The following is a 25,935-nucleotide window of genomic DNA, read 5'->3' on the forward strand; positions in this document are numbered from 1 at the left end:
TAAATTGATTCATATTATCACAGGCAGTCCAAGTAAATAAATGTTGAGTCAGAAAGATCTGAAGCTAAATCCTAAAGATGAAGCACTGTTGTCACTCTGTCTTTAGTCAAATAAATACATTAGGTGGACCTTCAACAAATCTACTTTATGAGAGCAGATATATATTTATTAGTTATCAAAAAATACAATATGCAAATCATTTTTATTTGTAAATGACCACCAAATTAAACCATGTATCTGTGCTTGTAATTGTGTTTTAATGGTAAATAGCTTGCATTCAGGCTCACTGACAACATATGAGGGTTTGAGCTCACAGATTTTTATCTTTCAAAACAGTTTAGGGCTCCACACACATTTTTTTTAATACTTACGAAAACTCCACCATCTGACTATGTCAATTTTTGGGGCTAAACGTGTTTGGGGTTTGGGTTTTATTGAACTTCTGCTGTTAAGGCCAATGCACAGACTAACTGTTCAAATCTCAGATAGAAACTGTTTTATCACCTTCAGTTCTGCAGTTCAGCACTTTGATTTTAGACCCAAACACCTTCACTGTTATCGGTGAATTCACACGAACAAAGAAACCACAGGAAAAAAAGGTTCCACTCAGCAGACCAATCAAAACCTGTGTCCCCTTCAGTGGAAAATCTGCGCAACTCACAACATCTTCAAGTTAAACTGGTGAACGCATTTGCAGAGAGGAACATTTGTACTCTTTAACGTTCATGACCACATCACTGATGGATCCTCTGCACATCATTCTGCCTTTTATCTGGGGTAACTTGTTTTTCTTTTATCTATTTTTTGGAGTTGGTCAGAGTTGTTTTTAAAAACTCCACCGATTTTTAATTGAACCCTTGTGCTATCCTATGACCCCACCCTTACATTGACGTGTTCTCCCTACGATGACAAAGGTGGATAAAGGTGGACAGATTTCATGTAATCCATGGACACCAGTGAAGATCACAAATCACTGAAGAAAAAAGGTTCAGCGCAATGTCTAGTGGGTCTAGATGACCCAACTCCCAACGTTAAAGTTTCTAGGATAGCACAAGGGTTACAATTGTGAAAAAAAAAAAAAAAAATTGTAATTGACATCTGTCTTTCCTGCAGTTTTGACTGGACTTCTGCATCATTGTCTGAGGTGACAGTCAGACATGGAGACAACATCACTCTCTATTGTGACTGTAAAATGGAAGATGCAGGACCGCCTGTGTGGTTCAGAAACTGTTCCCACGAGAACCAACCTGTATTTGTTCTAGATAGAGCACACTTCTTTCATAACTTAGGGAAAACTCAGTTTATATGGACAAAGAACGTTTCCTCTGATTCTTATGACTTGACGATCATCAATGTCACCTATTCTGATGAAGGTTTCTATTACTGTGGAACTGAAGGAAAGAAGCCGGTAGAAATTCATGAAAAGATCTGGTATTACAGCAACATCATCAGAAAAATCTCCATCAGTAAGTATTTTACCTAAATGTTTTTTTTGTTTTTTCCATCATTGGGACTGTTTAATCTGCAAATCTAATCGTAAGGCAAAAATAACAGTAAATTTAGTAAATATACATAAATAATCATATTCTTTTGCTGTAATCATACAATTATATTCTGCTATATTCTGAACCTGGAATATCTTTTTAAATCATCATTTATAACCATGTATTTAAATGTCTTACTTTATGTTTTGATGAAAAAATAAGAACCCAGTGGGTTAGGGTTAGGGGTTTGGTGGAAAAATTGGACTTTATTATATTTGTACTTTTATCGTAGTTCAGCTTTTAATTATAAAGTTTATAGCTGAAATCAGTCCAATAAATGCTAATTGAACTTTTTTTATTATTAACTTTCAGTTTCCATAAGCTCAGATGAAAATATAACTTAATCTAACTCGCAGTATGCACAGACTCATTCACACGCACAACCACAAACACACCAGCTCTCCCTTAAATGATATCTCACAAAATAAATGTCAGGGTTGAGACGGGACACAAATGCAGGACAGCGAAAAGAGCTTCAAAAGCAAACAAGGTTTAATCACAATTGTACTTGAAATGACTGAAGCGAACTTACAAAACGACCCAGTGACAAGAAACAAACAGACCAGGGTTTAAATACACAAATGGGAATGACAAACAGGTGAGCAGACAGGTGCCGGTGATGACTGGTGAAGTTACCTAGTGAAACAATGAGCCCTGAAAGGAAGTAACAAAATAAAAGCCCAAAACCGGAAGTGAGAAAACACCCACCAAACCCGCCCTGGCTCCGGTTCCTGACAATACCCTTCCCTCAAGGGGCGCCTCTGGGCGCACCACCAGGCTTGTCAGGGTGCCGCTTGTGGAAGTCCTTAAGCATGCCCTTATCCAAGATCCTTGACGTAGGCTCCCAGGACCTCTCCTCAGGTCCGTAACCCTTCCAATCCACCAGGTATTGAAGGCCCCGACCTCGACGTCTGACGTCCATAATGCGCTTGATCGTCCAAGCGGGCAAACCGTCGATGATGCGGGGTGGTGGTGGTTGGGCAGGCGCGGGCTGGAGAGGACTCGTGATGTAAGGCTTGACCTGGGAAACATGAAACACAGGATGCACTCGCATGGTTCGTGGCAGACGTAAGCGGACTGCCACAGGGTTGATGACCTTCTCCACCACAAATGGCCCGATGAACTTGGGCGCGAGTTTCCTTGACTCCGTCCGCAGCTTGATGTTGGAGGTGGACAGGAGAACTGACTGACCCGGCGTGTAGGTGGGTGCCGGTAGCCGGTGCCGATCAGCCAGTCTCTTGTTTGCTGCAGACGAGCGTAGGAGTGCTGCACGAGCCTCCCTCCAGATGCGTCGACAGCGTCGGTAAAGGCACGGCCACCTCCCTCTCCTGCTCAGGGAATAATGGTGGTTGGTAGCCCAGGGAACCCTCAAACGGGAACATACCCGAAGCTGATGACGTCAAGGCATTATGGGCATACTCCACCCAGGGCAGGAGGGTGCTCCATGACGACTGGTGACGGGAGCAGACGCACCGGAGGGCCACCTCAAGGTCCTGGTTAGTCCTCTCCGCCTGCCCGTTAGTCTGGGGATGGAAGCCTGAGGAGAGACTGGCCGAGGGACCAAAGGCCGCACAGAAAGCCTTCCAAACCTGTGACACAAACTGTGGCCCACGGTCAGAAACAATGTCCACTGGTATTCCATGTAGTCTGAACACATGTACGATAATGAGCCTGGCTGTTTCAGAGGCAGACGGCAGTTTCCTCAGAGGCACGAAGTGGGCTGCCTTAGAGAAACGATCCACCACAGTCATAACCACCGTCTTGCCAGCGGACGGAGGCAGTCCCGTGACGAAATCCAACGCTACATGTGACCAAGGACGACTCGGGACAGGTAAGGGATGTAACAACCCAGGTGGTGGTTGAGTGCTGACCTTATTTTGGGCGCAGATCATACAGGCCGAAACAAATTCCTTGGCATCCCTAGCCAAACCGGGCCACCAGAAACTGCAACGCAAGAAGGCGATAGTCCTGTGCACTCCGGGATGACAGGTGAACCGTGTAGCATGGGCCCACTGGAGGGCCTGGCTCCTCATGGCCCTTGGGACATAAAGTCTGTTAGGAGGACCCCCCCCAGGGTCTGGCTCGTGGTTCTGGGCGTCCTTAATGTCCTTCTCTAACCGCCAGGAGAGAGCACCCAGAACACAAGCGGTGGGTATTATCGTCTGAGGGGTCTGAACCTCAACTAAGGGCTCCGACTGTCGGGAAAGGGCATCAGGTTTCACGTTCTTGGAGCCAGGGCGATAGGACACCACAAAATCAAAACGAGCAAAGAAAAGTGACCACCGTGCCTGTCTTGGGTTCAGCCGTTTTGCGGTCCGGATATAAGACAAGTTTTTATGATCCGTCCAGACCACAAAAGGCTGACCCGCCCCCTCTAACCAATGCCTCCACTCCTCCAGCGCCAGTTTAATGGCCAAAAGTTCTTTATCCCCGACGTCATACCCCATCTCCGCAGGAGTAAGCCTGCGGGAAAAAAAAGCACAGGGGTGCAGTTTGTTGTCCTCTTTATGTAGCTGGGACAATACCGCACCAACCCCCACGTCTGAGGCGTCGACCTCCACAATAAATTGGATGGAGGGATCCGGCTGAACGAGCACCGGCGCCGTAGTGAACAGGTGTTTAAGTTTACAAAAAGCGGCCTCAGCGGCTTCAGTCCAGCGAAACGGGGATGAGGTAGAGGTCAAGCCAGTAAGTGGAGCCGCAACCGAACTATAATGACGGATGAAGCGACGTAAGTAATTGGCGAACCCCAGGAACCTCTGTAACTGCTTACGGAACTCTGGAGTAGGCCAGTTGACCACAGCACTAATCTTGGCGGGTTCCGGACGAACCTCCCCCTCAGCAATCACAAAGCCCAAAAATGACACGCTGGGGGAGTGGAACTCACATTTTTCAGCCTTGACAAACAACTTGTTCTCCAGGAGCCGCTGGAGGACCAGGCGAACATGCCGCCTATGTTCGTTGAGGCTCCTGGAGAAAACAAGAATGTCATCAAGGTAAACAAACACAAAATGATGTATGTAATCTCGGAGCACGTCATTTATGAGTCTCTGGAATACCGCCGGAGCATTAGAAAGTCCAAAAGGCATTACTAGGTATTCATAATGTCCCAGGGGAGTGGTGAAAGCGGTCTTCCACTCATCGCCTTTCCTTATGCGCACCAAATGGTATGCATTTCGCAGGTCCAACTTGGTGAACACCCGCGCCATCTGCAGAGACTCGAATGCGGAGTTCATAAGAGGCAGGGGATACCTGTCTTTAATCGTTATGGCGTTCAGCCCCCGAAAATCAATACAAGGACGCAGCGTCCCGTCCTTCTTGCCCACGAAAAAGAAACCTGCTCCAACAGGCGATGAGGAGGGTCTTATGAGGCCCTCCCGGAGAGAGTCAGTGATGTACCGGTCCATGGCCCCTCTCTCAGGTTTAGACAGACTGTAGAGATGACTCCTGGGAAGGGCGGCTCCAGGCAACAGTTCAATAGCGCAGTCGTAAGGCCTGTGTGGGGGTAAGGAAAGAGCTCGCGACTTAGAAAATACCTCTCTCAGATCGCGGTATTCAGGCGGAACACTGGAGAGGTCAGGTGAGGGCGGCTGCCCTACCGGGTCGGCGGAGTCAGCCCCTGGATACCGAGCTGAACGCAGACAGACTCCATGACAGTCATCACTCCAACTCACAATACGGTTAGTAGGCCAATCTATATGGGGATTGTGGAGAAGGAGCCAAGAAAAACCTAACACTACAGGATTATGGGAGGACTCGAAAAGGTAGAATTCTGTGTGCTCGTGATGATTTCCAGACAAAATGAGGTGAACGGGCTCAGTAATTTGGTTAACAGTAGCAACTGACTCACCATTAAGGGAAATGACCTTTAATGGATGGGAAAGGGACCTGGTCCTGAGACCGATCTGTCTGGCCAGCTCTGCATCCATAAGATTCCGTTCGGACCCAGAATCTAATAACGCCTGAATGGAAAACCCCTTACCCTCAGAAAAAATTTGACCCTTCAAAATACAGGAAGTGGATGTAACACTAGTGGGCGCTTGACCCCCGCTCGTCAATGTGCCCACTCTTAAGGACGAGCAGAGGCTTTTGGGCAATCCTTACAGAAATGACCCCGCCGACCACAGTAAAGACACTCACCCGCCGCCATCCGCCGTCTGCGTTCAGTGGGAGATAACCGACCACGCCCTAGCTGCATGGGCTCCTCCGATGGTGCTGCCGGAACGGCTGTGGAGGTGACAGAAGATGAGTGAGTGGTAATACGACCATGGTCAACTGGGGACACCCTGTACGAGGTACCCGCCTCGTGGCGACCTCGCCGACGGTCCTGCAGCCGATTGTCAATACGAATGGCCAAAGCAATGAGCAGCTCCAGAGAAGAGGGCAACTCCAAAGGAGCCAAATGGTCCTTTAACTCCTCCGATAATCCCTCCAAAAATGCGTCTGTGAGCGCTGCAGGGTTCCACCCGCTCTCAGCAGCGAGAGTCCGGAACTCGATGGCATACTCTGCCACCCGGCGGTCCCCCTGAGTCAGCCGCATCAGCGCGCGCGCCGCCTCCCTGCCGGGTTTCGTATGTTGAAAAACCAGGGAAAATGCCTCTAGAAAGGCAGGGAGTGATGAGCAGGTCTCTCCCCCACGTTGCCACTCCGCAGTGGCCCACGCTCCGGCTCTGTCGGAGAGGTGAGAGATGATGAACGCCACTTTGGAGCGGTCCGTGGGAAAGTTAGCAGCCTGTAACTCGAAGTGAAGTTCACACTGGGTGACGAACGCTCGACAGTCCCCGGAGTCGCCAGAAAATCTCTCAGGACGTGCCAGTCGAATCCCCGAACTGGAAGACGTCTGGACCGGAACCACCGGGGTGGGCACAGGAGGGGATGGATGAGATGGAAGCAGCTGCTGGATCTGTCTAGCCAAGGCATCAAGGCGGTTGCCGATTAAGCTCAGCTGCTGCTCCTGGCGCCCCGACATCTCCAACATCCCTCGTCGAAGGCAGTTCAGCTGCTCCTCCTGCTGACTGATGATCCAATCCCGGTCACTGCTCTGGGCTCGTGCACTCTCCGCGTCTGCTGTGTCCATGGTCACTGGGTCGTAATGTCAGGGTTGAGACGGGACACAAATGCAGGACAGCGAAAAGAGCTTCAAAAGCAAACAAGGTTTAATCACAATTGTACTTGAAATGACTGAAGCGAACTTACAAAACGACCCAGTGACAAGAAACAAACAGACCAGGGTTTAAATACACAAATGGGAATGACAAACAGGTGAGCAGACAGGTGCCGGTGATGACTGGTGAAGTTACCTAGTGAAACAATGAGCCCTGAAAGGAAGTAACAAAATAAAAGCCCAAAACCGGAAGTGAGAAAACACCCACCAAACCCGCCCTGGCTCCGGCTCCTGACAATAAACAGGATTCAAATTTTAAAGCACTAAAAAAAACATAAAAATACAAATTAAAATAAAAGACATAACTGTGATCGAATATTAACAATAATAGCAATAATAATGTACTGTAAAAATTTAAAAGCAAGTAATGTACAAAAAAATATAGAAAGAAAGTAACATTAGGAACACCAAATGGCCAAAAAATCAAAATCAATCGTTTTTCAAATGAAATAGAGAGCTTTGAGATGGAGCATAAGTTGCTGGGTGCCTTAGAAAAGTTTTTTCTTGCAGACTGCTTTTTATATCTATGAACAGAGAAACCCACTGGTCGAGATGCCGTAAATTATTCATAGGGAACTTAATACTGTTTTAAGTAAAAAGGGAGGTTAAAGTAAATGAATTTCAAAACACATTTTAAAAGTGAACCTATCTTCTATTTGATGGTGAGAGTAAACCAAGGTGTTTAGAGAATGGGCAGCGGAGAACAAAACTACATCAATCATTGTCAATAATATCCAGAGAATTTAAACAAGCTGAAGTAGCATGAAATTGAATTTAAATGGCATAATCAAAAATTAGGAGTAATAATTGAGAAACTGATATTGTCCTTACATGAAAGTTAAAGCAAATTACTGATTTACAAAATGTTTTTAGACATTGATTTGACTTGTATAGATTAAATGAATGTAAGTTTAAACAGATAAATTTGGTTCTGACCAGACACTAAGATATTTAAAATACTTTCTAGAGGAAAGGAATCCAAAAAATGTAAATTAATTTACACCTTCTGTGTTCATGTCTGAAAGAGCATAGAGTATGATTTACTATTATTCAGAAGGAGCTTCTAAGATATCAGGCAGCATCGTATGGAATCCAAATCTTGCCGCAAAGACTCATTGATGTCTAAGGTGCTTGATTTGGAACAGTAAATAATTACAGTATATCCTCATCATAAAGACGGATGTTACATTTTGTACAGAAAATTGACAGGTTGTGTTGATGAAAAACGGTAAACGGTAGTGGCCCAAGAGAAGAACCTTTAGGAATACTTTTATTTATATATTTTCAATATTGACTTACTAGCTTCCCCTAAATGACACACAATGGTGGCATGGATGTCAATACAAATCAACCCTTGTGCCATCCTAGGCACTTTACCATTGGGAGTTGGGTCATCTAGACCCACTAGACAGTGCTCTGAACCTTTTTTCTTCAATGATTTGTGATCTTCACTGGTGTCCATGGATTACATGAAATCTTTCCACCTTTATCCACCTTTGTCATGGTAGGAATAACACATCAATGCAAGGGTGGGATCATCTAAGATAGCACAAGGGTTGCACTAATTTATAGGCTTTGTTTAGGTCCAAATAAATGGCACCTGTGCACATATTATTGTTACTTTTAGAAAAAAATATTTTTTGTAAATTTCATAAGGGCACTGGTAGAAAAAGGCTTTCTAATTCCCGATTAAAATCCATGAATTATTGGCATTATCTTTTAATTTTTGAACTTCTTTTTAAATCAAATATTGGATTTTTAGAATACTATAAGTTTTATAAAATGTATTTAAAATCAAACAACTGCATTTTTTTTATTTATTTTTTTTTTTTACTCACTTCACCTGAATTGAGTAAAAACAACATTTCAAATATATCTGTGCACATCTATCTATACAGGTTTATTTTTTATAAACAACTGCATTATTTCCTGCAGGACCCATTGAACTCCATCATTGCATCAAGATGGAAGAGTGGGATCCTGATGTTTGGTGGAAGCTGCCTCTCTATCTGTGTCCAGCTGTTTCTGTTCTCCTGGTTTTCTCCGTTTACAAACTTTGTAAACATACAGGTCAGTACCAACGAATGTTCACAGATCCTTATTTCAATTGAAGTGTTTTTCAAAGCTAAATCTTCCACCAAACAAAAAATTCTGATTTTCTTTTTTTTTTTTACCTTTAACAAAATGTTTTGTTTACACTTTGCAGTAAAATCTAAAAATACCAAAAGGAATCATCCATCAAGACAAATGCATCACCAGGTAATGAACCCAAGCAAATGTAGGTTTTTTTTGTTTTACTATTCTATCTTGATGCCAAGAACATGAAAGTTGATATTTTACATCTTGATATCTTTTTGCACAGATGCAAAAACTCGCAGAAGCGAGAAAAAGCGTTGATAGTGACGGTATTAATTCTGCATGAGCTAGAATTTCATATGATAAAATCTAAATTGGTTCACTTACACATTATACATTTAACTGAGTTACCTAAAACAATTTACTTTGTAATTTGTATAAAATGTGGTTATTTTAGGGTTTTTCCAATCAGGATCTTTTGGCACCAATTCGATTACAGGTCATTTGATTTTAATTTTAATTCCCCCGGAGCTTGCACTTTGCTGCTGTCAACAGCAGACAGACGTCAAGAAACAGAAATCTGATCTTATTTTTCTTTTTAATACTTTTGCAGGTCGTTGTTTGCATTAAGGCACAAATTCAGAGACATATGCTGTCAGTTTTAAAAATTTATAAGAGATTTTTAGCCCCAGAGACAGAATCTGGAAATATCTTGCTAAATTTATCGAGCTGTTTTTTGTTCCTTGTCTGCCTAAACTGCTGTCGTATTCTTCTGCGCTTTGTGGGAATAAAATGCTGTGATCCATTCAGGATATGCAGACTTCTACTTTGACATTCATTTTAAATACTGAGCTTGAAATATACAGTGCTGATCATAATAAGAATAAAATAAAAATCTGATTTAGATCAAATCTGAAACTACGTGATCGGGCCCGATTACTGATCACAAGATCAATTTGGACCTTAGTTATTATCATATATAAACATACACTCACCGGCTACTTTATTAGGTACACCTTGTGTGTATCAGAATTCAATTCAATTCAATTTTATTTGTATAGCCCAAATTCACAACAACAGTCGTCTTAATGGGCTTTGATATAGGTAATTGAAAAAGTTAAACATAAAATCAAAAGGATCATGAATACATAGAATTCAATAGGAAAATACTAAATTGAACTAACTAACTGACTAAGCCAAACTGGACATCCCTGCCCTTAGACCCCCTTTGCAGTAAGGAAAAACTCCTTAAAAAACGGATTCTGGAAGAAACGAAGAAACCTCAGGGGTGCCCATATGAAGGAGGGATCCTCCCCCAGGACGGACAGGCGATTTACCAGAACTCATAGAGAAGAATTAACTTATCTAACCCTACAACTACACATTTAAAGTCCAGCAGACAAGCTTCATCCAGCCGAAGTTGGGGGGGTGGCCGAGGGCGCGGTGTCGAGCCGTAGACAGGATCCACAGCCAGGTGTAGAAGCAGTAGTAGAGGCAAGCCAGAGACGAGGTACACAGTCAGGTACAGGAGCACGGATGAGCCAACTGGAATCTGGAAGCACTCCCACTCCCCAGGAGGGGAGAGGGAAAGAGGGACAGTACATGAATCGCACTGCATCAAACAGAGGCATGGAGAACTAAATGATGAATAATAATCAAGAATAGAGAAGAGAAGGAGGGGAGAAGTAGATGAGAAAAGAGGACAGAACCCCAGTGCACCATAGTTACCCCAGCTTCAACTTCTAGCAGAATGGACACTTGTCTTCAGAAAGACTTTAATCCTTGGTGGCATCGATTCAACAATGTACTGGAAACATTCCTCAATGAGTTTGGTCCATATTGACATGATAGTATCACGCAGTTTCTGCAGATTTTTTGGCTGCACATCCATGATACCATTTCCCATTCCACCACATCCCAAAGGTGATCTATTGGGTTGAGATCTGGTGACTGTGGAGGCCATTTGAGTCCAGTGAACTCATTGTCATGTTCAAGAAACCAGTCTGAGATTATTCCAACTTTACGACAAGGCACGTTAGCCATCTGAAGATGGTAGACTGTGGTCAAGATGGGATGGACATGGTCTGCAACAAAACTTAGGTAGACTGTGGCGTTGTAACCATGCTCAGTTGGTACTAATGGGCGCAGAGTATGCCAAGAAAATTCCCTTCCTTAACACACCATTACACCACCACCAGCCTGAACCGTTAATACAAGGGAAAAAAATTCTGTTTACGAGCAGCTAGACAGGTGTACGAAATGAGGTGTCAGTGAGTGCATACATTTAAAAAATATTTCTGAAATACAAGGAAAACTGGGAAAAAAATTCTAACACTGAAGTTTTCAATAAACCCAAATATTGAAGATAAATTCGGTAAAATTTCTTTCCTTTTCTTTTCTTTTTTTTCTTTTGGGCTGCCTATATTAAAGAAGGCTCTTGTGAAGATCTTAGAATTACATTGACATTAAGTATGTGATTTAGTTTCATAATGAAGATAATAAATGAAACTGTTGCATTTTAGGATGCTGCACTGGAAATCTACCACCCATCTGTGGGACCAAAGAAGAACAACGCAGCTCATCCTTCAACCTTTAGCACATATTCTGCTGTCCAATACACCCCAAATGTGGATCATCTGCCATAAAGGAAATGTGGAAACTGATTTAGTCAAGTGTAGATCATCAAAATCCTCTTTTGTAAATTTCTTTGTGTTTTTTAAATACACGTTTTGGGCTTCTGCCTTAAAAATTCACACATTAAAATGCCACTACATATATTTTTATAACAACTTCAGGGATCTATGTACAAAATGTGCGGCCATTGAATGCGTGTTTAAAGTTAAACCAGTTGAACTTTGACCAATCAGGGAATCTGATTTGGCAGTCCTTTTTAATTCACAGAAGTGCATAACCAATTTTAAAATTGATCAGGGAGCCCTGGCTGCGTCCTTGGCCCGCGTCTCGGTGTCCAGCGCCCGGAGGCCCCAATGGCTGCCGCCTGGTACGTCGGAGCACACCTATCCTGTGGTCTGGGGGTCCTGACGCCGGGCTCACCTGTGCATCCCGGTGCCGGGGGGCCCCTCTGCACCTGGCTGGATGGGTCCCATCAGAGGGGGTTCTCCTGGCCTGAGCCCCCCCCCCCCCCCCCTATGATCCTGGTGGATCTGGTTCCCCTTATGATTACATGGTTCACTTCGGCAGCCTGCATGTATTTCCACCTCTACTTGCACATGCACACTGTTACACTGCTCCCTGTCTGCTTCACCCCTCTTCAGATATGTACCGTTCATCTTCGTGTCAGAATTTCACCTTTGATGTAATATTTGTCTTTCCAGCAGATCTGGTATAATTGTTACAGCTTAAAATAATAAATTATCCAAGTCGGCACTTGAATCCCCCACTTTCTGCACCTTCTCCCTTTTATATTCCTTCAACCCCCCCCCCCCCCCACACACACACACACACACACACAAAACACACCTTAAAAGTTGTGATAAGCCTAATATTAAAGGACTTATATCATGCAAAATCAACTTTTTGAGATCTGTATTGTATTGCAATGTTTATTCTTAACAAAAAACAATCCCAAAGTGGAATTTTGCTCCATTCACGCATCTCTGAGAATTCCTGTAAAAACCTGCACTCTGAGCACCAGCCTCTCTTAATCCACAAGGAGTGAAAGTCGGTGCCTCAGAGATTGAGTCGTCTTACTTTGAGATAAAAAAAAATGAACTGTGAAAATAACACCTATTTAATCAATACATTGTTTATTAGTGTGCCAAAGGTGAAATCATATACATGGATATAGTTTACTCTGAAAGGCTTAATAAAATATTGATATAGAGTAAACCCTTTAAAATCTTCCGTTCACAATGAGGCAGTACAGCAGGACTCCATGCATCACATCTCTGTGATGTTTTGCGTGCCCATTCTGTGTGATAACAGCACACTGTTACTGTTTAGAGTCTAGTTGAACAGCAGCAGTGTTTCTTTAGTCGTGTTTTGCATGTTGGGCTCAATCTCTGAACAGAGAAAAGTCTCGATACCAAAGAGCTGTTATTCCAGATTTGTTTCAGGAAATGGAAATAAAAAAACGTGTCCTTGATCAGTATTTTAAGCATTATTTACTTCAACCAGACCACTTCCAAGAAGTGAGAGAAAAATTACACTGACCGAAAATAAGGCTCAGCCACAGTATAAATGTGAAAAATAACAGGAAATCCACACTGATAAGCTATGGGCCTCAAAAAGACCTTATTACGCAGACAATGTATTTTCAATGAAAATATTTCTTATTATTTAAAATAGAACAATAGTTTTAAGTTAAAAAATGAAAACATGATCATCAATGTTTTTGTTCCAGAATGTAAATATAGTATAAATAAATGATGGCTAAACTGATCTAAATGAACTTCACTGAAGTAGACAGGAAGTCCACAGACATATGCAGCCCCTTACCCAGCGGTAACAGTTTCACATGTGAGCTGATTCAACACACAGATAAGAGCAAAGTCTCTGTGAGTTCTACCTGTTAGGATGAAAGATCAGGTTAACAAGGACGCCACTGAGTACAAAGGAGGGATTTACAAGGTGTACCTATGTTACATTTACATTCTTTATCACAAAAAGGATCCATTGAAAAAAGACATAAAACATGTCAAAGGATTCAATGTAGATAATAATGTGGCTAATTTGTAATGATTTTGGCAAACTGCTAAAAAAGGCTTGAAAGACTTTAAAGAAGTTTTTTTCCTTCTTAACCCATATCATGTATCCTCTTAACCAATCAATAGATTATTCAAAGCATTGATTGTTTTTATCATGTGGTGATGATGAGGAGCTTCACTCCTGTGAGTGAGAAGGATCAGGCTTTCAAGTCCGGCTGCAAGGGGATAACAGCTGCTGTTCAGTCAGTTCTGCTGTAGTTTTCCCGGTGTTATATGGAGTGAAGACATTAAAATGCACCTGTTCTCGAGAAACCGTGTCCAGCGTTGTCATTGAAGAAGAACAGTGAAACAGACCACACATGCTCAGTAATGCTGCCATCACTGAGCATGTGTGGTCTGTGTAGCAGCTGGTAGTCTGACTTATTCTCCCATATACATCCTCTGGAGGATCTGATTAGTTTTGTCTGGTTATATAGTCATAATTTTCATTCAAAAAATAACAATTTTAACATTGATTGTGTGCAAGACAAGAAAATAAGAAAGAATCGTTTTAATTGATTGATTGACTTGGTTGGCTAACAGTTCAAATCTCTGATTAGGCAGAAACTGATTTATTACCTTCAGTTCTGCAGTTCAGCAATTTGATTTTAGACCCAAATTCCTGGTATTTGTGAATTCAAGCCGACAAAGAAACCTCAGAAAAAAAGGTTCCACTCAGCAGCCCAATCAAAAGCTGCGTCCCCTTCAGTGGTACATCTGCTCACAACATCTACAAGTTAAAGGTGTGAACGCATCTGCAAAGAGGAACATTTGTGTTCTTTGAAACGCATGATTACATCAATCATGGATCCTCTGCACATCATTCTGCCTTTACTCTGGGGTAACCTGCTCTTTTAATTTCATTCAAAGTTGTTCTTCTGATTCATTGTTTTAGAATTTCAATTTAAAATTGCAAAAGAGAGGCTTTTTTAAATGACATCTGTCTTCCAGGAGCAGTTTCCTGCAGTTTTGACTGGACTTCTGCATCAGTGTCTGAGGTGACAGTCAGACGTGGAGACAACATCACTCTCTATTGTGACTGCAAAGTGGGAGATGGAGAACTGCCTGCCTGTTTCAGAAAATGTTTTCATGAAAACCACCCTGTTTTTATTCTAGATACAGATTACTTCTTTAAAAATTCAGGGAAATTTCAGTTTATATGGACAAAGAATGTTTCCTCTGACCCCTAAGACCTGACGATCATCAATGTCACCTATTCTGATGAAGGTTTCTACTACTGTGGAACTAAAGGAAAGAAGGTGGAAGACAAAGAAAAAAATTGGTATAAAGACATGGTTTAAAGAGGTGGTTTTATTACAGCAACATCATCAGAAAAATCACCATCAGTAAGTATTTTACCAAAGTGGTTTTTTTTATTATTCTGCTTTATCTGCAAATGTAATTGTTAGGCAAAAATAACAATTTGGTCAATTTACAGATATTCATATTTTCTAGTGCAACTCGCCATTAGATTTTTGTTATGGTCTGAACTTTCGGTTTTCTTATAAATGATCATTTGTGAACATTTTATAAATAGTTTATGCTTGGATGTGGAAATATGAACACAACGGGCTAAGGGTTTAGGGTTATATTTCATATTTGTGTTTTTATTGTAGTTCAATTGAATACCCTACTTAAATTCTATATATCTGACATCATCCGAAAACTATCTAGAAGTAAAATGTTTGAACTCCTTTGTGTCCTTTGAAACTTTCATAACCATTGGGAGGATTCAGTTATGCAGAAATGAACAGTTTTTATAAACTTAGATGAAAATGTAACTGAACATAAAACTCAACGCTTTTATGATATCTTTGAACTATTAACATAATCTCTTGACTAAAAATCTAATTATAATCAACCATTTTTACTTTATTTCCTGCAGGATCCAGTGAACTCCATCATTGCATCATCAGTGAAGAACAGCAGGATCCAGATGTTTGGTGGAAGCTGCCCCTCTATCTGTGTCCAGCTGTTTCTGTCCTTTTTGTTTTCTCCGTTTACAAACTTTGTAAACACAAAGGTCAGCACTAACAGATGTTCACACGTACTTATTTCATTTTGAGTGTTTTTCAAAGCTAAATTTCCCACCAAAAAAAATCCAATATAATAATATTAAAAAAGATTATCTTTATTAATATTTGTTTTTTATTTTCTTCAGTACAATCTCAAAATACTCAAAAGAATCATCCATCAAGACAAATGCAGCATCAGGTAATAAACGCAAGCAAATGTAGTGTTTTTTTAAGCCTCTATATCTTAAGGCCAAAAGCATGGAAGATGACATTTTAGACAGACAAAGAGAAAAGTTTAAGGGAGGCGTTAAAAAAGGTGGTTTTGTTTTCTAACTTCAAGCTAAAAAATTTTGAACAACAATAAAGCACAGATTAAAAACAAAAAACAACAAAGATTTTATAGTTACGTTATTTATTAAAATCTGAATTAGTTCTCTTTTTCTTAGTCTACTTTTACCAAGTTACCAAGTTAGAAGTAACTTGGGGGGTATTATTTGATTAATATATATACATTTGATCAAATGTTTTTTTAAAGTGTAAAAAAAATTAAGGCAAGGATCATATTTCTGTGTTGCATTAAGATTAAAGACTGACTCTGATAAAAAATTACAGTGACTAGGACCATACCAAGGAACTATGCAAACAAAGAAAGGAACTTGCAAACAAAAAGATTTGAAGTTGCAAATAAAAGAAATGTCGCAGATAAACAGAAATGCTGCTGCCAATAAAAAAAAGCCCCAACGGAAGTGAATTATCAGGGATGGTTTTTGCCCCTGAATGGCTGAAGGAGAAAAAAAAAACAGGAGTACAAATTGGAAAACAAGCAAGAAAGTACATAAAGATGTTAGTAATCCATGTCACTACGTGTACTCTTTAATGTGTTATTTGATTCTAGGCCATCTATCCCCAGCTTTTAAGGCAAACTGGAGGATGCTGGTTTATTTTCAAGTTTGGCTTACAGTTTGCACTCAGTGTACAGAAAGACCACTGAGAAGACAAGAATTGAGTTTTGTAGCTTCACTCCAACATGCAGTAAAAACACAGTTCTATGTTCCACCGCACACTCTGATCCGGAACAGTCTCTACCCCAAACACAACTAACAACAGGTACTGTAAGCCTGGAACCAAAATACAGTGATCCCTTGCTATAACGCGGTTTACTTTTCACGGTTTCGCTACTTCACGGATTTGCATCGTACACTGTGTTCTGCATTCTGATTGGCTAAAAAGTCACTCCGCTTCTTCTCTACTTGCGCGTCAATAACGTTGCAGTTTAATATGTACACGTACTTAAAACAGCTTGCCAAATTTACAACACGTGCATGCAAATCATCTTGCAATTTCGAGTTTCTCTATAACCCATAGAAAAAATAGCGACAACAACTGCTTATCACTATGTTCTTCTCCAGAACAAACACACCTGCACCGCGGGCTTCAAAAGAAGAAAACACTGCAGAGCGGAGTCAGGATGCAGCGGCTCAGTCAGAATAGCAGTGAAATACACCTGAGTCACTATTTGTCCCACTGTACTTTGTATTTTTTTCATAATCATTTTAAATTTTCTCCCATTTAATCCAATACTCTGGTCGCGATGGCGGGGTTAATCTTCGTGATTTGAAGCCTTCTGTTCACATCGATTAGTAAAATTATTATTTGACAGTACAGTACAGAATTATTTGTTGAAAAAAAGTTTCTAAAGTACTTTTATTTGTGAAACAAATGCTTGAGCCTGTAAAATGGTTTGTTCTTTCTTTTCAATGTATAATAGAGTATTTAATTGTATATTAATTGTAAAAAAAATAGAGGTTTCTACTTCACGGATTTTGCCTATCACGGGTTCTTTTTGGAACCAGCGAAAAACAAGGGTTTACTGTACATATATCCTTTTAATCATAAATAATTATGCTAACAATAATCTAAGGTGTGGGTAACAATTGGATGAATGTAAAGTTGTCTTTTCTCATTTGCAGCAGCGTTCATTTTTTTTGTGTTCTTTTCTTTGCAACATCATTTCTTTTTATTTGCAGAAGCCTGAAGATTTTAGCATTATGGATGATATTTAATGTTAAGTAATTTATTAAGCAAGAGTTTTTTCACCCTTGGACATTCCCTAAGCTCAGAAGCTCAGAGTAATTCATTCTTCAGTGAGAAAAGGCTTTGGACTACCAGGTTCTGTGAATTACTGCAACCACATGGAGACATTTCCAGGTTTTTCCAGGTTTTTCCAGGTGTTTCCAGGAGCCGGTCCCAAGTCTGAGTAAACGCATAGAGTTTGAGGGGCATCAGCTGTAGAACTGAAGCCAAATCACATGTATGAAAATGGTCCTTCTCTGCGCCTGGCTGGTTGGGTGGGCAGTCCCCTCTTCCCCCCTCCCGGGCTGCCTGGGTCCGGATGCTGGGGGGGCTCCTGTCCTGTCTCTCCTCCCCTTCCTGGTCTGGCTGGTCCGGCTGGGTAGGATCGGGTTCCCCTTATGAACACACGGTTCACTTCGGCAGCGTGCATGTATCTCCACCCCCACGTGCACGTGCACACTGACATACTGCTCCCTGTCTGCTTCATCCCTCCTCCTAACCCACAGTGTATTGATGGTCAGATATATTCCGCTCATCCTTGTGTCAGATTTTCACCTTTGATGTAATATTTGTCTTTCCAGCAGATCTGGTATAACTGTTACAGCTTAAAATAATAACGTATCCAAATCAGTACTTGTATCCCCCACTTTTTCACCTTTCTTCCTTTTACTCTCCCCCCCCCCCCCCCCCCCCCAAACACATACACACACATTCTTTCCCTCTCCCTCCCCACACACACTAAATGTAACAAGTAAATAAAAAAATAATACAACAAAAAGGGTTAATACAAATCTACACTCTGGCTTCTAAAGTATTATAATCTCTTTTTGTGATAGTAAAACCTGTCCAACGCAAAAGGCTTTCAGCTCTAATCTGTTTGCTCAGCTGTTGGACAGAACAAGTTAAAAAAAAAAAATGAAAATGTTTTTTTATCGAATTTTCTCACAATGAAGATAATGAAGGAAACTTTTGCATTCCAGGATGCCGCACTGGAAATCTACCATCCATCTGTTGGACCAAAGAGGAGGAACGCAGCTCATCCTTCAACCTTTAGCACATATTTTGCTGTCCAATACACCTCAAATGTGAATTGTCTGCCATAAAGGAAAGATGGAAACTGATTTAGTCAAGTGGAGATTTTGAAATCATCTCTTTTTTTCTTACGTCAAATATTAATATGAACATGTCAGGTTTCTTTATACATGAGCTGTTTTGAATAATTAGGAAGATTTAAAGACTAGCATGTGAAGGAAACGTTTTGTGAATTTTTTTTGTGTTTTTAAGTGAAATATTTTGCTTTTAAGTTATGGTCACACCGGCTTCAGCAATGAGTTCAAGGGACCACTTTCATTAAAAGGTTAATGTAAAAATGCGTAAATGCACTTCTGAGTTCAAATCTCTTGCATTCAAATGTTAATAAACACATTTTCAAGTTTGTTTTCGGGATCTCCGTTCTAAACGCAACTTGAAAATTAAACTAGAAGAACTTTGAACAATCAGGGAGTCAGATTTGGCTGTGACGGGTTAGAGGTAGAGTTGATCATGGAGGAGAAATGTAAGTTTTATCCCGGCCCAAATTATACGAAACAAAGTCTTTCATGTATTGGAATAGAGCTGTAGAAGAAAAAACCTGGAGCAAAATTTGCACCAATTCGACATTTCCCACAAAGCCTCTTCCAACTGTAGGTGGCGGACATGAGCTAGTATCGGAAAGCTACAGTCCAGTGTGAACACTGTATGTGAAGAGAGCGTTCAAGAGCACACAATCAGCGTGTTTTCTCAAACACGTGTCGAATGCCTGGTGTGTACGTAGCATTAGGGTCAAGTGTTGCAACAATTGCTAAACTTCTGCTCAATTGTCATAATCCTTTCTTCTTTTTTTTATCAATTTCAGTACTTCTGATGTTAATAAGTTGTGATAAGCCAAGTATAAAAATCCTCTGTTCACAATGAGGCAGTTCAGCTGGACTAAGTAAGGGTTAATGGCCGACGAAGTGTGCGGTTACTACTTTTTAACGCACGCCGTGGAAGCCTGAACCGTCCGACGCGAAGCGGAGGACGGTTGCTTCCGCGAAGTGCGTTAAAAAGTAGTAACCGCACACTTCGAAGGCCATTAACCCGCTTATACCATGGTCACTTACAAAAGCAATACATATTAACCAGGTTTTAGTCCTTAATTCTTGTTTTTTTTTTCGATTTGTATCACTTTTCTCATAAACAGCGTACTATATGTTACGTGATGCGGCGCATCGCGCCGCATCACGTAACATATAGTCCGCGTCGCGCAGCACCACCGCTGCAGTTAAGATTCGGCGATATATATATGCTGATCGTCCCGATGGGTTGAATAAAGCATCAATTCAGAGGGAAAGTTAATCGCTTACCGCTTGTTTTTGCCCCGATGATGAAGCAAAAGGTTGTTTTACAGAAGCCGGCGCAGTGATACAAATCATTTAAGCTAGCCGACCGGAACTTCTTTTTTCACCGTGCGGTTATCAGGTTTTAACGCATACCCAGCAGCCAATCAGAATCGAGTATTCAACCGGACCATGGTATAAACCACTTTTAACGTCACCTAAGAGTGAGGAATGGTGTTATTGACTATACAAAAGGGGCAAAGTTAAAAAGCCTTGATACCAGAAATTAGTGGACACCCTAGATTTTTCAAACACACAAAAATGGGATTGTAAAAGTTTTATTTTTTCACTTTATGATATGAAGGATTATAGGAGCAGGAGCAGTGTTTCTTTAGTCATGTTTTGCATGTTGGGCTCAATCTCTGAACAGAAAAAGTCTCGACACCAAAGAGCTGCTTTCAGATTCCTTTTCTTAAATTTGTGGTCGGTAAAGCTGCACAGTTGGGGTAGACATTTTTGTAGGAGACCAGAAGAGGTTTTTGAATATAATTTGGCGCTGTGTCCTCCCTGTGTGTAGAAGTTTCCTGTTGTCATCGTGGTCGGTCAGTGAGGGCTGCTGGTATCTGAGCTTCTGAGGAATTCATTCAGGAAGGGTTTTAAATTATAAGACACCATGCAAATGTAAATAAACCAAGTTTTGCCTTTTGTTTTCAGACAGATGTGCTCTTTTAGTTTCTGACTAACAACGTCTTAATTTGAGGAAACATTGTTATTCCAAATTTTATTCAGGAAATGGAAAAAAAACTTGAACTTGATCAGTATTTTAAGCATTATTTACTTCAACTAGACCCCTTCCTGGAAGTAAGAGATACTCAAACGGACCACAAAATAACGCCTACCCACAGTCACATTAACAGAGAATTAACAGGAAACCCACACTGACAAGCTATGAGCCTCAAAAAGACCTCATGACGCAGACATTGTAGTCTCAATGAAAAGATTTCGTATTATTTAAAACTTAAAACAATAGTTTTAAGTAAAAAAATAAAACATGATCATCAATATATTTTTTTAATGTTAATATAGTATGAATAAATGATGGTAAAACTGGCCTAAATGAACTTCACTGAAGTAGACAGGAAGTCCACAGACATATGCAGCCCCTTACCCAGTGGTAACAGTTTCACATGTGAACTGATTCAACACACAGATAAGTGCAAAGTCTCTGTGAGTTCTACCTGTTAGGATGAAAGATCAGGTTAACAAAGATGCCACTGAGTACAAAGGAGGTCGGACTTATTCTCACATCTACATCCTCCAGAGGAGGGGTGTAATGATTCATCTGAACTGTGTTGAAAAAACAACATTGATTGCATCTACTCCTCCTTCAAGGCAATAAGACATAAGAAAAAAAAAGAGTTTTTCTTAACCCTTGTGCTATCTTATGACCCCACCCTTACATTGATGTGTTCTCCCTACCATGACAAAGGTGGAGAAAGGTGAAGAGGATTTCATGTAATCCATGGACACCAGTGAAGATCACAAATCATTGAAGAAAAAAAGGTTCAGCGCACTGTCTAGTGGGTCTAGATGACCCAATTCTCAATGTTAAGTGCCTAGCACAAGGGTTGCGTTGATTTAGACTTGGATAGTCCATATTGGCTCTCAGTTTGGCATGTTTGCAAAAGGGAACAAGCATCATTTTTCAAGGGGCCTAAATTACAAGGCCCCCTGCAGTAGCAGCAGCGGCAGCCAGGAAACCCCCAAAACCTGCACGGTAGCAGAAAGAGAACAACTGCCTGCCGGCACACACATCCACCACCCAGGCCAGAGCCGGCCCATGCTACAGGCAGCCACCCACCCAGTGCACGGTTGGTTCAGGGGAGAGCAAGGCAGGGGCCGGCCACCCCTGCCCAGGAGGAGGACACCCAGGGAAAAAGGGGGTCCACAGTGTTGTAAACATGGCCCGACCCTGCTCACCCACAGCTTGAGGGCAAGGGCCAGAACCCACACCACAGGGACATGGAGACCCCCAGGCTCAGATGTGATGTGATCCCTGGCTCTTTGTCTTGCCAGAGAACTCAGGGATCCCTCTCCCTGCGTAGAGAGAGTAGTGCCGGGCCCAGAAAGCCAGCACGCAGGGAACATGGCTGCCGCTGCAGAGGGCCTGGTACACCCACTTCCGCCAGGGTTGGGGTAGGGGACAGAAGATCAGAGGTCCCTACTTCCTTGTGTAATGTGTGTGTTTGTGAGGGTGTGTGTGTGTGCGTATGTGTGTTAGAGTGTATATCTTTGAGGGGTAAAGGGTGTGTGTCCTAGAGGGTGCAGTTAAAATTGGTGGGTAGGGCACTGAGAGTGCATCTGCACCTCCCCCCCACCACCACCAAGGGTCCTACTTGTCTAAGGTGCACTTAAAACCAAGAGGAGAGGGGCCCTTTTCCATACAGCAACCATGGGAGGGGGACCACTGCCAAGTTGCTCATCCCCCTAAGGTGCATCGGAGGATGTCAATCCCCCCCATCACTAATAAGTGGTTATATGAGGAAGAGGGTAAGTCGGGGACAGCTGGAAGACTGTTCCCCGGTGGTGGTCAAGTCTTCATTTAAAGAAACACGAAACAAAAGTTCTAAAATGTGGTTTCAGGAAACAAAATGTCCTGTTTGTAAGCATCAGTTACTTCAACCAGAAACTTTCCAGGAAGTTAGAGGAATTTAAGATTACCATAAATGAGGCTCAGCCACAGTCTAAATGTGAGAATTGACAGGAAACCCACACTGACAAGCTATGAGCCTCAAAAAGACCAAATGACGCAAACAGGTTCAAATTGTAGATAACTTTTAGTCTCACTGAAAAGATTTCTTCCTAATTGAACTTTCACCAGACTAAACATATATTTTTTGCCTGTTTAGAACTGATTTAATTGTAATTTTTTTTACAAATAAATGATGGTAAATCTAGCCTAAATGAACTTCTGTAGACAGGAAGTCCACAGACATGCAGCCCCTCACCCAGCAGTAACAGTTTCACATGCGAGCTGATTCAACACACAGATAAGTGCAAAGTCTCTGTGAGTTCTACCTGTTAGAAGGAAAGATCAGGTTAACAAAAACGCCACTGAGTATTCTACGTATTTTATTATCCCACTTTATTTTAAATGGATACAATTAAAATGTCCTTTTTTTATATAACGTAATGTTTTTTTTTATATAAACTAGAAAAACTTTCAACTCCTGCTTCTGGCTCGTTAAATTGTTCTTTTGGTTCTTATTGACTGTTATAAAGAGAACAAAACTTTAACAACAAATTCTGAACTAGACCAGAAAAAAAGGACAAGTCTCTTTCCTTGTAGTTTTTTATTTAAAGATATTCTAACGTCAGATTTACAAAAAGTACAAACTCAAATCAAACTTAAATCTTTTGGCATGTAAAGCTCGCAAGAAAACCCACAACAACAGCCCTTAAAAAACTGCAGATTGAATCATGCAGACGGATGGAGAGATCAGATAAGTTTGATCTACTGTACTTAAATGTTGTCACCTTTCAAGACATCCCTTCAGGATTCACCACAGCAGATCAAGTTGTCAAGTCATTGCATTAATTGCAATGAGTTACTTACACACAAATAAGTGCATTTTTTTTAAATCCCAGTAATCTCATTTTTATTTAAAATCTATTATGTAATGGATAATGACTGAAGAGGTGTCCGTTATCAGAAAATAAATGACAACTCGAAGACCTGATCACGTCGGAGGATTTATTCCGCAAAGTCCAATCATTTCTGACACTGGACAACTTGAAGGCCGGTATCCTGCTAACACCACAGTTACCTAAGAAATAATTAAATCTTAAATCAAATATTAATACTTTCAACTTGCCATTTTTGAGATTGAAATCATCTTTCATAAAAAGCAGACCATTTGCAGTGCGTCCCGTTGTCATGGTAACAGCTACAGAGCCTGCACCGACCTTATTCTGCTGCAGCTGAGGAGAATGGTATATATGCTGATTGTCATGATTAGTTAAGCAATGCATCAGTTCATTTTTTATTTTATTTTAATTTTTTTTAACTTGTTCTGTCCAACAACTGATCAAACAGATTAGATTTTGTGTTGGATAGGTTTTATTATTACAAAAAGAGGCTATATATCTTCGAAAAACCAGAGTGTAAATTTGTATAAACCTCTGTTTGTTTTTTATTATTTTTTGTTTATTTGTTACATTTAGTGTGTATGGCGAGGCATGAATTGGCATGAATCGATTGGCATGAATGAAAAGGGACGCAATCCAAACGTCACTACCAAATCAGAGTGCCTGATTGGTTAAAGTTCATTCTGGTTTAACTTTCAATTTTTTTAGGTAGAGCCCAAGAAACAAAAATGTGCGAAGCGATGCGTGAATATGAGAGTTTTAAACGCGGACACCAAAAACGTACATTGACGCGTTTACACAGACTTCACTGGAAGTGGTCACCTAGATGCCCATTGCCAAGGGCGATGTGAATGTAGCTTAAGCTCACCTAAGAATTGCTGGATGAAACCTTATCTCCACAGAAAACGTACCCAGGCTTCCTTCAACACCAAACATTTTCAATTGCTGGATGATAGTGTCGTTCTTTGAGGATTGATTGGACTGAGCTATTTTTCAGTGACCGGTATACTACCTATACTATAGCTATGAGCAGTTTTAACAGCTCTTCTTTATTTGGTTTGACTCTGTTGAATATGTTTTATGAGAATAAATATACATGTATTATTATTTCAATAAAGACCCAGAAAAATCCTCTATGTTTGATGATTCCCGTTAATAGATTGCATCTAGACACTAGAGCAGGGGTTGGGAACCTTTTTGGCCAAGAGAGCCATAAACGCCACATATTTTAAATGTAATTTTGAAAGAGCCATACAATAATGTAGCGTTCCTTTCCCACACTGAGCCACGGAGACTTAACCTCTTTTAAGGTTCTTTATTCTGGTTACTGCAGACCACAACATACGCCATACAATTAAATCAGCAACTCCTGAATCTCTCCCGCCGAGACGAGAGAGAGCGCTTCTCCCAACTTTATATTCCCTCACTGCCGCTCTAGCCCTCCCATTTCCCTTATTTGGCCCATAGCTGAACCCCATTGGTCCAAATTACCTAACAACAGGCTGAGCGACAGAACTGAGAGCCAATCAGATCTCTGCTTGATGCGTTCAATGAACTCCAGAACTTTTAACGCGGCCCAACAGCCAAGTTAAACTGAGTCCGCGACAATATGTTTAAAACTAATTATACAAATAAATGTGTGCATTTGATGTAATTTCAACACTTTTAAAGTACAATAAACATGTGGATTCTATTTAATAACATTGTTATGCTGTTGCTAATAAATGATGAATATTTCTCGTGGTAGTTTTGCTGATTGTCTAGTCTGGTTGATACGTGGTGAGTTTCTGCTTCATGCAGACGTTGAGACTTTAAACGTGATCGTAGGTCTGAATCTTCTGTAGATGTGAGACAGACTGATCACATGCAGACATGGAACCAAACGCACTCACACGCTGCAGTGAGTGACGGGCAGTGGGTTTTACGTTTTTACAATCCCTGCGCGATTCACCTGCTGGCCGTGCCCACAACCCCCCACCCCCACCCCACTCTCTGCTTTCTTCCTCAAACACCCCATCCCCGCATCTGCGCGCTTGTTCTCAGAGACCGGAACGCGCAGTTTTAGGCACGGCAATTCACAGGTTTCCTGTTGGTACAAACTCTGTGAAATAATAGATAACAGTAAACTGATAGTTTTCTCTCCAAGCACCGCTACTACTGCGCGCCTCTGGCATCGCATTGCGCCCGAGAAGGACTAATGAAAAAAGAAGTATAATTAAAGATTTGTCTGCAAGCCACATGTGACCATCAAAAGAGCCATATATGGCTCGCGAGCCATAGGTTCCCGACCCCTGCACTAGACCAATTAAATCTGGCAGAGAAAACAATATGAAAGACACTATGATGGATTTG

The 25,935-nt window shown here is 41.3% G+C and overlaps 1 protein-coding gene and 1 long non-coding RNA gene across 2 annotated transcripts in view; both read left to right on the top strand.

Annotated features, from left to right (window-relative positions):
- LOC144981372 (uncharacterized) overlaps window positions 1-25,935 on the top strand; it is a 60,528-nt gene that overhangs the window by 28,586 nt on the left and 6,007 nt on the right. The gene's annotated exons all lie outside the window — the stretch shown is intronic.
- On the top strand, window positions 805-25,900 carry LOC110013718 (uncharacterized). The gene is made up of 7 exons (XR_013654444.1): window positions 805-1,466; window positions 8,644-8,778; window positions 8,915-8,967; window positions 11,307-14,836; window positions 15,376-15,513; window positions 15,652-15,704; window positions 18,559-25,900. It is a non-coding gene; the product is annotated as an uncharacterized LOC110013718 (long non-coding RNA).

The sequence above is a fragment of the Oryzias latipes genome (genome assembly GCF_053564925.1).
Source record: "Oryzias latipes strain Hd-rR chromosome 1 unlocalized genomic scaffold, Olatipes_Hd-rR_3.1 chr1_Y".
NCBI lineage: Eukaryota > Metazoa > Chordata > Actinopteri > Beloniformes > Adrianichthyidae > Oryzias > Oryzias latipes.